The 13,167-nt window shown below is 36.6% G+C and overlaps 1 protein-coding gene across 1 annotated transcript in view; it reads left to right on the top strand.

The window, feature by feature from the left end:
• The first annotated feature begins 12,694 nt into the window (after window positions 1–12,694).
• Window positions 12,695–13,167, top strand: part of LOC138025085 (DNA-directed RNA polymerase II subunit RPB1-like) — a 63,538-nt gene continuing 63,065 nt past the window's right edge. Inside the window, exon 1 of the mRNA XM_068872348.1 lies at window positions 12,695–13,167. This exon is cut by the window's right edge and continues 142 nt beyond it. The gene's annotated coding sequence lies outside the window, so the exon portion shown is untranslated.

A 13,167-nucleotide genomic window follows, 5' to 3' on the forward strand; every position in this document is an offset into this window, starting at 1 on the left:
GATGAGATGAATCATTTGTATGCTGTTTGTGATTTGTCGTAAAAATTAAAAATTTGTAATTTGACATCGCTGTGGTTCATGTGGCTTTATGCAAGTTACGAGGGTTCGTACACACGCTCAAAGAGCAGGAAATGTGCAGCAGATCTGGTTGTCTGCCATTTCAGTCTTGTGTTATTGTAGCATGTTATATATGGATGCTCTTTTTATGTGTTGTACATTTCGGCCAGACGATTGTGAAGATAAACGTTTATGGTCTGTATTAGGTGAGTTATGGTCGATTCATCTAGTATAAAGACGGCCACAAGACGCATTATGCGTCTGGACGAAGAACCTATTTTAGTGCGTCTTCGAAGACGCACTAAACTGGAAAGTTCGTTCAGACGCATTATGCGTCTAGTGCCCGTCTTTATACTGGACGAATTTAACAGACGCAGAAAAAATCTTTGCCCAAGTTCGTCCAAGACAAATTATGCATCTCATATAGTTCGTCCCGTCTTTACACCAGACGGATAACATAAGAGACGCATGATTCGTCTGGACGGATTATGCGTCTCTAGTATAAAAACGGCCATTTACCGACACTAAATTTATTTATTTATTTCAAACGAGAAATTCAGAGTATATTTACCCCTCGATGCCATTATATTACTTTGTGTGGTTTATGGTGATGGAACTACGATATCCAAACGTTGTTCGATGCTGAAATGAAATGTTTATTCGCTGTGTCTAGATGTCCGGCAGCCGCACAGCACTTTCAATGCTGACGGTCTTTGTTTGGATCGCGAAGCAGTTGTCGTTTACGGTCCTCAATGTTGCGTCGATTTCTCTTACCGCTCCGCATTCTATGCATCATCATACCTGAAAATTAATTGCGTGTTTGCGGTGACTGCGGGACAGCATCTTCAAAACACTCCATGTCCGGCAGTCTCACAATTTCTTAATTTCGAGTCGATTTACGCGAGATAACCGATTTATCCAATGCTATCTTTTCAAAACACTCCGTGTCCGGCAATCCGATAATTTCGAAATTTTGAGCCGATTTGCTAAGAAGTTGTCGATTAGTTTTGACCCGCCTCAGGGTGGCTTAGTGGTTATCTCTCGGGCCCCCCACCACTGCGAGCCGGGGTTCAATTCTGGCCTCGGCCAGCATGTGGGCTGAGTTTCAGTCGATCTCAACCTGACTCGAGGGTTTTTCTCCGGATACTCCGGTTTTCCTCCCTCATCAAAATCGACTCACAGCTAATTGACATCTAGCTGTGGTGCTGTGCTCTGACATCAAACATGGACTGTATAGCGGCAGCCAGAGGCGCCTTTGTATGCTTTCAGCCCGATGTCTTGAGCCGGGTTGGTACTTTAAGTAGTGTTATTAAAGTGTATCATAATAGTATGTAATTATATCATGGATGTATTAAAGGCCCTAAATTGTTATATATAAAGGTATATACCAGTGAATTTCCATGTATACCCATATATATTCATGTATACCCATGTATATCCATGTATACCCATATACATTCATGTATACCCATGTATATCCATGTATACCCATGTATATCCATGTATACCCATATACATTCATGTATACCCATGTATATCCATGTATACCCATATATATTCATGTATACCCATGTATATCCATGTATACCCATGTATGTCCATGTATACCCATGTATATCCATGTATAACCATGTATGTCCATGTATACCCATATATGTTCATGTATAACCACGTATGTCCATGTATATAAATGTATATCCATGTATAACCATGTATGTCCATGTATACCCATATATGTTCATGTATAACCATGTATGTCCATGTATACCCATATATGTTCATGTATACCCATGTACGTCCATGTATACCCATGTGTATCCATGTGTATCCATGTGTATCCATGTGTATCCATGTATGTCCATGTATACCCATGTATGTCCATGTATACCCATCTACATCCATGTACAACCATGTATAGCCATGTATATGCATGTGTATCCATGTATGCCCATGTATGTCCATGTATATCCATGTATATCCATGTATAACCATGTATGTCCATGTATACCCATGTATATCCATGTATACCCATATATATTCATGTATGCCCATGTATGTCCATGTATACCCATGTAAATCCATGTATAACCATGTATGTCCATGTATACCCATATATGTTCATGTATACCCATGTACGTCCATGTATAACCATGTGTATCCATGTATAACCATGTATGTCCATGTATACCCATGTATGTCCATGTATACCCATCTACATCCATGTACAACCATGTATAGCCATCTATATGCATGTGTATCCATGTATGCCCATGTATGTCCATGTATATCCATGTATATCCATGTATAACCATGTATGTCCATCTATACCCATGTATATCCATGTATGCCCATGTATGTTCATGTATACCCATATATATTCATGTATACCCATGTATATCCATGTCTACCCATATATATTCATGTATACCCATGTATATCCATATATACCCATGTATATCCATGTATACCCATAAATATTCATGTATACCCATGTATATACATGTATACCCATGTATATCCATGTATACCCATATATATTCATGTATACCCATGTATATTCATGTATACCCATGTATATCCATGTATACCCATGTATATCCATGTATACCGATATATATTCATGTATACCCATGTATATCCATGTATGTCCATGTCTACCCATATATATTCATGTATACCCATGTATATCCATGTATACCCATATATATTCATGTATACCCATGTATATCCATGTATAACCATGTATTTCCATGTACACCCATATATATTCATGTATACCCATGTATATCCATGCATACCCATATATATTCATGTATACCCATGTATATCCATGTAAGCCCATGTATGTCCATGTATACCCATATATATTCATGTATACCCATGTATATCCATGTAAGCCCATGTATAACCATGTATACCCATGTATATCCATGTATAACCATGTTTGTCCATGTATACCCATGTATATCCATGTATAACCATGTATTTCCATGTATACCCATATATATTCATGTATACCCATGTATGCCCATGTATACCCATGTATATCCATGTATAACCATGTATGTCCATGTATATTCATGTATATCCATGTATAACCATGTATGTCCATGTATACCCATATATGTTCATGTATACCCATGTACGTCCATGTATACCCATGTGTATCCATGTATGTCCATGTATACCCATGTATGTCCATGTATACCCATCTACATCCATGTACAACCATGTATAGCCATGTATATGCATGTGTATCCATGTATGCCCATGTATGTCCATGTATATCCATGTATATCCATGTATACCCATGTATATCCATGTATAACCATGTATTTCCATGTATACCCATATATATTCATGTATACCCATGTATGCCCATGTACACCCATGTATGGCTATGTATACCCACGTATATCCATGTATAACCATATATGTCCATGTATACCCATGTATATCCATGTATAACCATGTATGTCCATGTATACCCATGTATATCCATGTATAACCATGTGTGTCCATGTATACCCATATATGTTCATGTATACCCATGTACGTCCATGTAAAACCATGTGTATCCATGTATAACCATGTATGTCCATGTATGTCCATGTATACCCATGTATGTCCATGTATACCCATCTACATCCATGTACAACCATGTATAGCCATGTATATGCATGTGTATCCATGTATGCCCATGTATGTCCATGTATATCCATGTATATCCATGTATAACCATGTATGTCCATGTATACCCATGTATATCCATGTATAACCATGTATTTCCATGTATACGCTTATATATTCATGTATACCCATGTATGCCCATGCATACCCATGTATGCCCATGTATACCCATGTATATCCATGTATAACCATGTATGTCCATGTATACCCATGTATATTCATGTATAACCATGTATGTCCATGTATACCCATATATGTTCATGTATACCCATGTACGTCCATGTATACCCATGTGTATCCATGTATGTCCATGTATACCCATGTATGTCCATGTATACCCATCTACATCCATGTACAACCATGTATAGCCATGTATATGCATGTGTATCCATGTATGCCCATGTATGTCCATGTATATCCATGTATAACCATGTATGTCCATGTATACCCATGTATATCCATGTATAACCATGTATGTCCATGTATACCCATGTATGCCCATGTACACCCATGTATGCCCATGTATACCCATGTATATCCATGTATAACCATGTATGTCCATGTATACCCATGTATATCCATGTATAACCATGTATGTCCATGTATACCCATGTATATCCATGTATAACCATGTATGTCCATGTATACCCATATATGTTCATGTATACCCATGTACGTCCATGTATAACCATGTGTATCCATGTATAACCATGTATGTCCATGTATACCCATGTATGTCCATGTATACCCATCTACATCCATGTACAACCATGTATAGCCATGTATATGCATGTGTATCCATGTATGCCCATGTATGTCCATGTATATCCATGTATATCCATGTATAACCATGTATGTCCATGTATACCCATGTATATCCATGTATAACCATGTATTTCCATGTATACCCTTATATATTCATGTATACCCATGTATGCCCATGCATACCCATGTATGCCCATGTATACCCATGTATATCCATGTATAACCATGTATGTCCATTTATACCCATGTATATCCATGTATAACCATGTATGTCCATGTATACCCATATATGTTCATGTATACCCATGTACGTCCATGTATACCCATGTGTATCCATGTGTATCCATGTAAAACCATGTATGTCCATGTATACCCATGTACGTCCATGTATACCCATGTGTATCCATGTATAACCATGTATAGCCATGTATGTCCATGTATATCCATATATGCCCATGTATGTTCATGTATACCCATATATATCCATGTATAACCATGTATAGCTATGTATATCTATGTATACCCATGTATCTCTATGTGTACCCATGTAAATCTATGTATAACCTTGTATATCCATGTATACCCATGTTTGTCCATGTATACCCATGTATACCCATGTATAACCATGTATACCATGTATACCCATATATATCCATGTATATCCATGTATATCCTTGTATACCCATGTATATCCACGTTGTTCAGCCACGTATTTCCATGTACACCCATGTATATCCATGTATAACCATGTATTTCCATGTATATCGATGTAGAGCCTTGTATATCCATGTATATCCGTGTACAGCCACGTATTTTCACGTATACTTATGTATATCCATGCATACCCATGTATTTCCATGTATACCCTTGTATATCCATGTTTTGCCATTTACATCCATGTATACCCATGTACAGCCATGTATCTCCATGTATACCCATGTTTATCTATGCATACCCTTGTATATCCATGTATACCCATGGATATCCATGTTTACCCATGTATATCCATGTACAGCCGTGTATAGCCGTGTGCAACAGTGTGTATCCATGTATAGCCATGTATTGCATGGATATGTATTCATGTATAACCATGTACAACCATGTTTATCCATGTATAGCTGTGTAGTATCATATATGTCCATATATTTCCATTTAAAACCATGTATTTTCATGCTGTCCTTGTATATCTATTTATAACCATATATATCTATGTATAGCCTCTTATTATCATATATATCATATATATGCATGTACACCCAAGTACATCTATGTATAGACGTGTATTACCCTGCATATAACCATAATTTCCTTTCTACAGGGGCGACCATTTGGAATGCGCTGCTAGACCAGCTAAATCAATTGCCTTCTATAAATGGTTTAAGAAAGCAAATAAAATCTTTCACGTTTGCATCGGCAAAAACTGATTAAATTAAGAAATTTTTGTAAAAAGTATGTTAAGGTCATTGATTTTTAAACTTAGGTATCTTTGTATATTATACACGGCTTTTAGGTAGAACAGATTTTCTATGTAAAATACGTATGTAAATTTGGTGAAATTACCGTGTTTAACTAACGTTTTCCTATCCTATCTATCTATCTATCTATCTATCTATCTATATCTGATATACTTAACCATGAGATCTTGATAAAGAAATTAGAATACTTTGGCTTTGATCACACAGCAGTTGCCATTTTCTATTCGTATTTGTCAAATCGCAAGCAACAGTTTAGTGTGAATGGAACATCTTCTAAGCTCCTAGATATTTCGTGTGGCGTACCACAAGGCTCAATATTACGACCCCTTTTATTTTTAATGTATATAAATATTTCTTCGGCGAAATGTGAAGCGTGAGTATTTTTCCAAAATAAGCAATAAACACAAGCACAAAGTTAACAAGTAAATAAAAGTTTGAGAATGACTGTATTTTCTTCTGTAAACTTTATAGGGAGCTTCAAACTTTACCAACATTTGTCCAAGGACAACAACTAATAACGTCTTATTAAGCATGTCGAAAGCATTTATAATGTCGGAAACAGGATAATTGGTATTGATTAAGGTAATGTTTATGTAATGATAATGATATATCTGCCCGGAAATCGAGCGTATCTATCTGTCTGCTTCAATTATTAAGTTTGTTTATCTTTTGTCCCGAAGATCTTTATAGCCAATAGCCAATCACTTTACGTTTGATCAATGTATGTCTATAAGATAAGAGAACAATGGGTTGTAGTCTAGTCAGTCAGAGACATGAACTTATGGTGTACGCCATCGGAGAAATTGTAAAAGAATCGAGGAAAGCGACAGTGTGGGTTCCTTACTTATTCCCCATAACAAAAACCTAAGTTTTCGGGTGCTTAGTATAATTGCTTTTAAACCAAAACGGTTATCGACACTGGGCATCAGCTTTGACCATAGATCGTGGGCATTTAAGCCCTTCCTTACCCCCACCCCCCTCCTCCTCAACAAGATTCAAGATTCAAGAGTTGAAGCCAGATCGCGAGCCCAAAAAAATATTCCAAGAAGAAATCTATTATGTTCACCTCCACCCACACACGCAGAGATGGATTTCTAAGTTTTGCCAATACTTAAAATAGTTTTATTGACATCATTCATTCAACAGAAAATATGGCCATTACCGAAGGAACTACGCCCGTAAAATAACACCTTTTTTGCAGTGGGATAATAAATCTGGTCTAACATATAAGGCCATTCTCTCCGTTGAGCATTGTCCGACCGACCCCAATTTTTGGAATTTTCAAAAAAAAGGGTAACGGTGTTTTAAAACCATTTTAATGTTGCATAGGAGTTTCAGGGGTTGATCCTTTTTCCCACGCTGTCTTAAGTTTGAAACAACATCCACCAACTTTTCAGCCATATTCATTTTGGGTTCACGTTTTGTTTGTTTTCCGGGCTCCACAGCTATGATGCTGGGGTAGCGGGACTCCGATTCCGAGACTGCCCAGGAAACGCATTTGACGCTAAACGAAAAAAAACAAAGGAGGATGGGCTAATACTTTCGGACATTTTGCTCACTGCTCGCAAAATGCTTTGCAACTCTCAAAATAGCCGCGCGTATTATATGTTAAACCATCGAATAAGATGTATTTATCACGCCGTCTTAAAAACAACAAAATATACCAGCAAAAGCTCGAGAATAAGCAAGAGTAGAATCTTCTCTCAATGCAGCAAAGCACAAGGAATAAATCTGGAAACAAACAAAAATAAGATACGAGAATGCGTTGATCGAGCCGTGTCTCCAAAGCTGCGATTGCTAATTCTGCTGTCGTACTTAGCATCATCAGCAGAATAGCGCACGATTGCAAATTTGTTTGGTGTATCTCCACCTTTTGTTTGCACTTGTGTTAAAGTGTGTGCTGCAATTGTCAACAAACTGAAGTCGCGGTTTATCACGTTACCTAAAGGAGAATATTTTAAAGAAGTCATGCGCATTTACAAAGACAGATGGGGATTTCCAATGTGTGCTGATACGATGGACGGTACTCATATTCTTGTAATTGCCCCACCGACCGACCATGACGACTTCGTGGATCTCAAAGGCTACCACATCATTCTTATGCAAACAGTTGTAGACTATGAAATGATATATGAAATATGGTGAACTGCGGATGTGAAATCAAGTGAAACTATGATCCTCGCAGTTATGAACGCAATTTTAGCAATTGCGTAGGGATGAGCGCGCATGGGTGTGTATGAATATAAATGGGTATCCATGGGTATAAATGGCTTAAGGCTTTACATGAATATACATGGTATACATAAGCATGCATAGATATACATGGCTGTACATGGACAGAAAAGGATATACATGGGTATACATCGGTATACATGGATATACATAGGCATATATGGGTCTACATGGCTGTACATGGATATACATGCCTTTACATGGAAATGCATGGATATATATGGCTGTACATGGATATACATGATAATACATGAATATACACGGGTATACATGGACAGACATGGGTATACATGGACATAAATGGGTATACATGGACATACATGCCTGTATGTGGATATACACGGGTATACATGGATATATATGGCTGTACATGGATATACACGATAATATATGGGTATCGATAGGTATACATGGACATACATGGCTGTATATGGATATTCATGGATATGCACGGGTGTACATGGATATACATGGATATACATGGCTGTACATGGATACACATGGATATACATGGCTGTACATGGGCATACATGGATATACATTCGTATACATGGAAATACATGGCTGTACATGGATATACTTGGATATACATGTATAATACATGGATATACATGGGTATACATAGAGATGCATGGGTATACATGGATATACATGGCTGTATATGGATATACATTATAATACATGGGTATACATAGGTATACATAGACATCATGGCTGTATATGGATATTCATGGATATACACGGGTGTACATGGATATACATGGCTGTACATGGATAAACATGGCTGTACATGGATATACATGGACATACATGGCTGTATATGGATATACTTGGATATCCATTATAATACATGGGTATACATAGGTATACATGGACATACATGTCTGTATATGGATATTCATGGATATACACGGGTGTACATGGATATACATGGCTGTACATGGATACACATGGACATACATGGCTGTAGATGGGCATACATGGGTATACATTCGTATACATGGATACACATAGGCATACATGGATATACATGGCTGTGCATTGATATGCATAGGTATACATGGAGATACATGCCTTTACATCGAAATACATGGATGTACATGGCTGTACATGGATATACATGATAATACATGAATATATACGGGTATACACGGATATGCATGGGCATACATGGATATACATGGTTGTACATGGATATACATGCCTGTATGTAGATATGTACGGGTATACATGGATATATATGGCTGTATATGGATATACACGATAATACATGGGCTTACATAGATATACATGGATATACACGGGTGTTCATGGATATACATGGAAATACATGACTGTACATGGATATACATGGATATAAATGGCTGTACATGGATATACATGATAATACATGAATATACACGGGTATACATGAGTATACATGGGTATACATGGATATACACGGTTATACATGGATATACATGGGTATACATAGAGATATATGGGTATACATGGATATACATGGCTGTACATGGATATACATGGATATACATGGCTGAACATGGATATACATGGAAATACATTGCTGTACATGGATATACATGGATATACATGGTTATACATGAATATACACGGGTATACATGGACAGACATGGGTATACATGGACATAAATGGGTATACATGGACATACATGGTTATACATAGGTATACATGAACATACATGGGTATACATGGATATACAAGGTTATACATAGATTTACATGGGTACACATAGAGATACATGGGTATACATGGATATACATGGCTATACATGGTTATACATGGATATATATGGGTATACATGAACATACATGGGCATACATGGATAAACATGGATATACATGGATACACATGGTTATACATGGATATAGATGGCTATACATGGACATACATGGGTATACATGGACATACTCGGTTATACATGGATACACATGGGTATACATGGACATACATGGGTATACATGGATATACATGGGTATACATGAATATATATGGGTATACATGGACATACATGGTTATACATGGATATACATGGGTATACATGGACATACATGGGTATACATGGCTATACATGGGTATACATGAATATATATGGGTATACATGGAAATACATGGTTATACATGGATATACATGGGTATACATGAATATATATGGGTATACATGGACATACATGGTTATACATGGATATACATGGGTATACATGGACATACATGGATACACATGGGTATATATGGACATACATGATTATACATGGGTATACATGAATATATATGGGTATACATGGACATACATGGTTATACATGGATATACATGGGTATACATGGGCATACATGGGTATACATGAATATACATGGGTATACATGAATATATATGGGTATACGTGGATTTACATGGGTATCCATGAATATATATGGGTATGCATGGATATACATAGGTATACATGAATATATATGGGTATACATGGACATACATGGTTATACATGGATATACATGGGTGTACATGGACATACATGGTTATACATGGATACACATGGGTATACATGGACATACATGGGTATACATGAATATATATGGGTATACATGGACATACATGGTTATACATGGATATACATGGGTATACATGGCCATACATGGGTATACATGAATTTATATGGGTATACATGGAAATACATGGATATACATGGGTATACATGGACATACATGGTTATACATGGATATACATGGGTATACATGGACATAAATGGGCATACATTGATATACATGGGTATACATGAATATATATGGGTATACATGGATTTACATGGGTATTCATGAAGATATATGGGTATACATGGATATACATGGGTATACATGAATATATATGTGTATACGTGGACATACATGGTTATACATGGATATACATGGGTATACATGGACATACATGGTTGTACATGGATACACATGGGTATACATGGACATACATGGGTATACATGGATATACATGGGTATACATGAATATATATGGGTATACATAGACATACATGGTTATACATGGATATACATGGGTATACATGGGCATACATGGGTATACATGAATATATATGGGTATACATGGAAATACATGGTTATACATGGCTATACATGGGTATACATGGACATACATGGTTATACATGGATATACATGGGTATACATGGACATACATGGGCATACATGGGTATACATGAATATATATGGGTATACATGGATTTACATGGGTATTCATGAATATATGGGTATGCATGGATATACATGGGTATACATGAATATATATGGGTATACATGAACATACATGGTTATACATGGATATACATGGGTATACATGAATATATATGGGTATAGATGGATTTACATGGGTATTCATGAAGATATATGGGTATACATGGATATACATGGGTATACATGAATATATATGTGTATACGTGGACATACATGGTTATACATGGATATACATGGGTATACATGGACATACATGGGTATACATGGATATACATGGGTATACATGAATATATATGGGTATACATAGACATACATGGTTATACATGGATATACATGGGTATACATGGGCATACATGGGTATACATGAATATATATGGGTATACATGGAAATACATGGTTATACATGGCTATACATGGGTATACATGGACATACATGGTTATACATGGATATACATGGGTATACATGGACATACATGGGCATACATGGGTATACATGAATATATATGGGTATACATGGATTTACATGGGTATTCATGAATATATGGGTATGCATGGATATACATGGGTATACATGAATATATATGGGTATACATGAACATACATGGTTATACATGGATATACATGGGTATACATGAATATATATGGGTATACATGGAAATACATGGATATACATGGGTATACATGAATATATATGGGTATACATGGACATACATGGTTATACATGGATATACATAGGTATACATGGACATACATGGCTATACATGGATATAAATGGGTATACATGGGCTTACATGGGTATACATAGATATATATGAGTATACATGAATATATATGGGTATACATGGAAATACATTGTTATACATGGATATACATGGGTATACATGGATGTACATGGTTATACATGGGTATACATGGCTGTACATGGATACAGATGGACAAACATGGGTATACATGGACATACATGGGAATACATGGGAATACATGGATATACATGGAAATACATGGGTATACAGAGAGATATATGGGCATAGATGGATATACATGTATGTACTTTGCTATAGCTACCCATATATGCTGATATACCTCTTTTATATAGTTTATGCGCTTTATGATACACTTTAATAACCCTACTTAAAGTACATACCTTGAGCCGCGCCCTTCGCAATTCAGTCCTCGACTGCAAGTAAGGGGTGATTAGCACTAGCAATATTTATTTATTTATTTTATTTATTTAAAAATGCAACATGTCGGCAATCCTAGAATGTAAGCAACAGCAAATACGTAATTGACTAATATTCTTCAATTTTTAAAAATTCCAGTAAACTAAGCAATGCGTATTAAAGGGACGGTTCATTGTTGCCTGGTATACAGAATCACATCCCGTGACATGACCGAGCACTCTCCTTTCTCGATCTTCCCATACAAGGCTTTATAATTTCTTCGAGTCTAGGCTGCCTGTGGGATAAATTGCCCAGTAGATACTCGCAGTATTTCATTTCACTTGCCTTTTGCAACTTCTAGTTTTAGTGTTTATAAAATTCAGTAGAGATAGAAAAGACGGAATCCACCTGTCATATAATTTTTCTCTAATTAGGTTGGTAATTAGATTAGCAGAACGGCGGTGGTTGCGGAAAATTCTCGCTTGATCTCTCCCCGTTCTCCCTTCGGCTCGCTTTCGTGACTTTCGTGGGCG

The sequence above is a fragment of the Montipora capricornis genome, chromosome 11 (assembly GCF_036669925.1).
Source record: "Montipora capricornis isolate CH-2021 chromosome 11, ASM3666992v2, whole genome shotgun sequence".
NCBI classification, from domain to species: Eukaryota; Metazoa; Cnidaria; class Anthozoa; order Scleractinia; family Acroporidae; genus Montipora; species Montipora capricornis.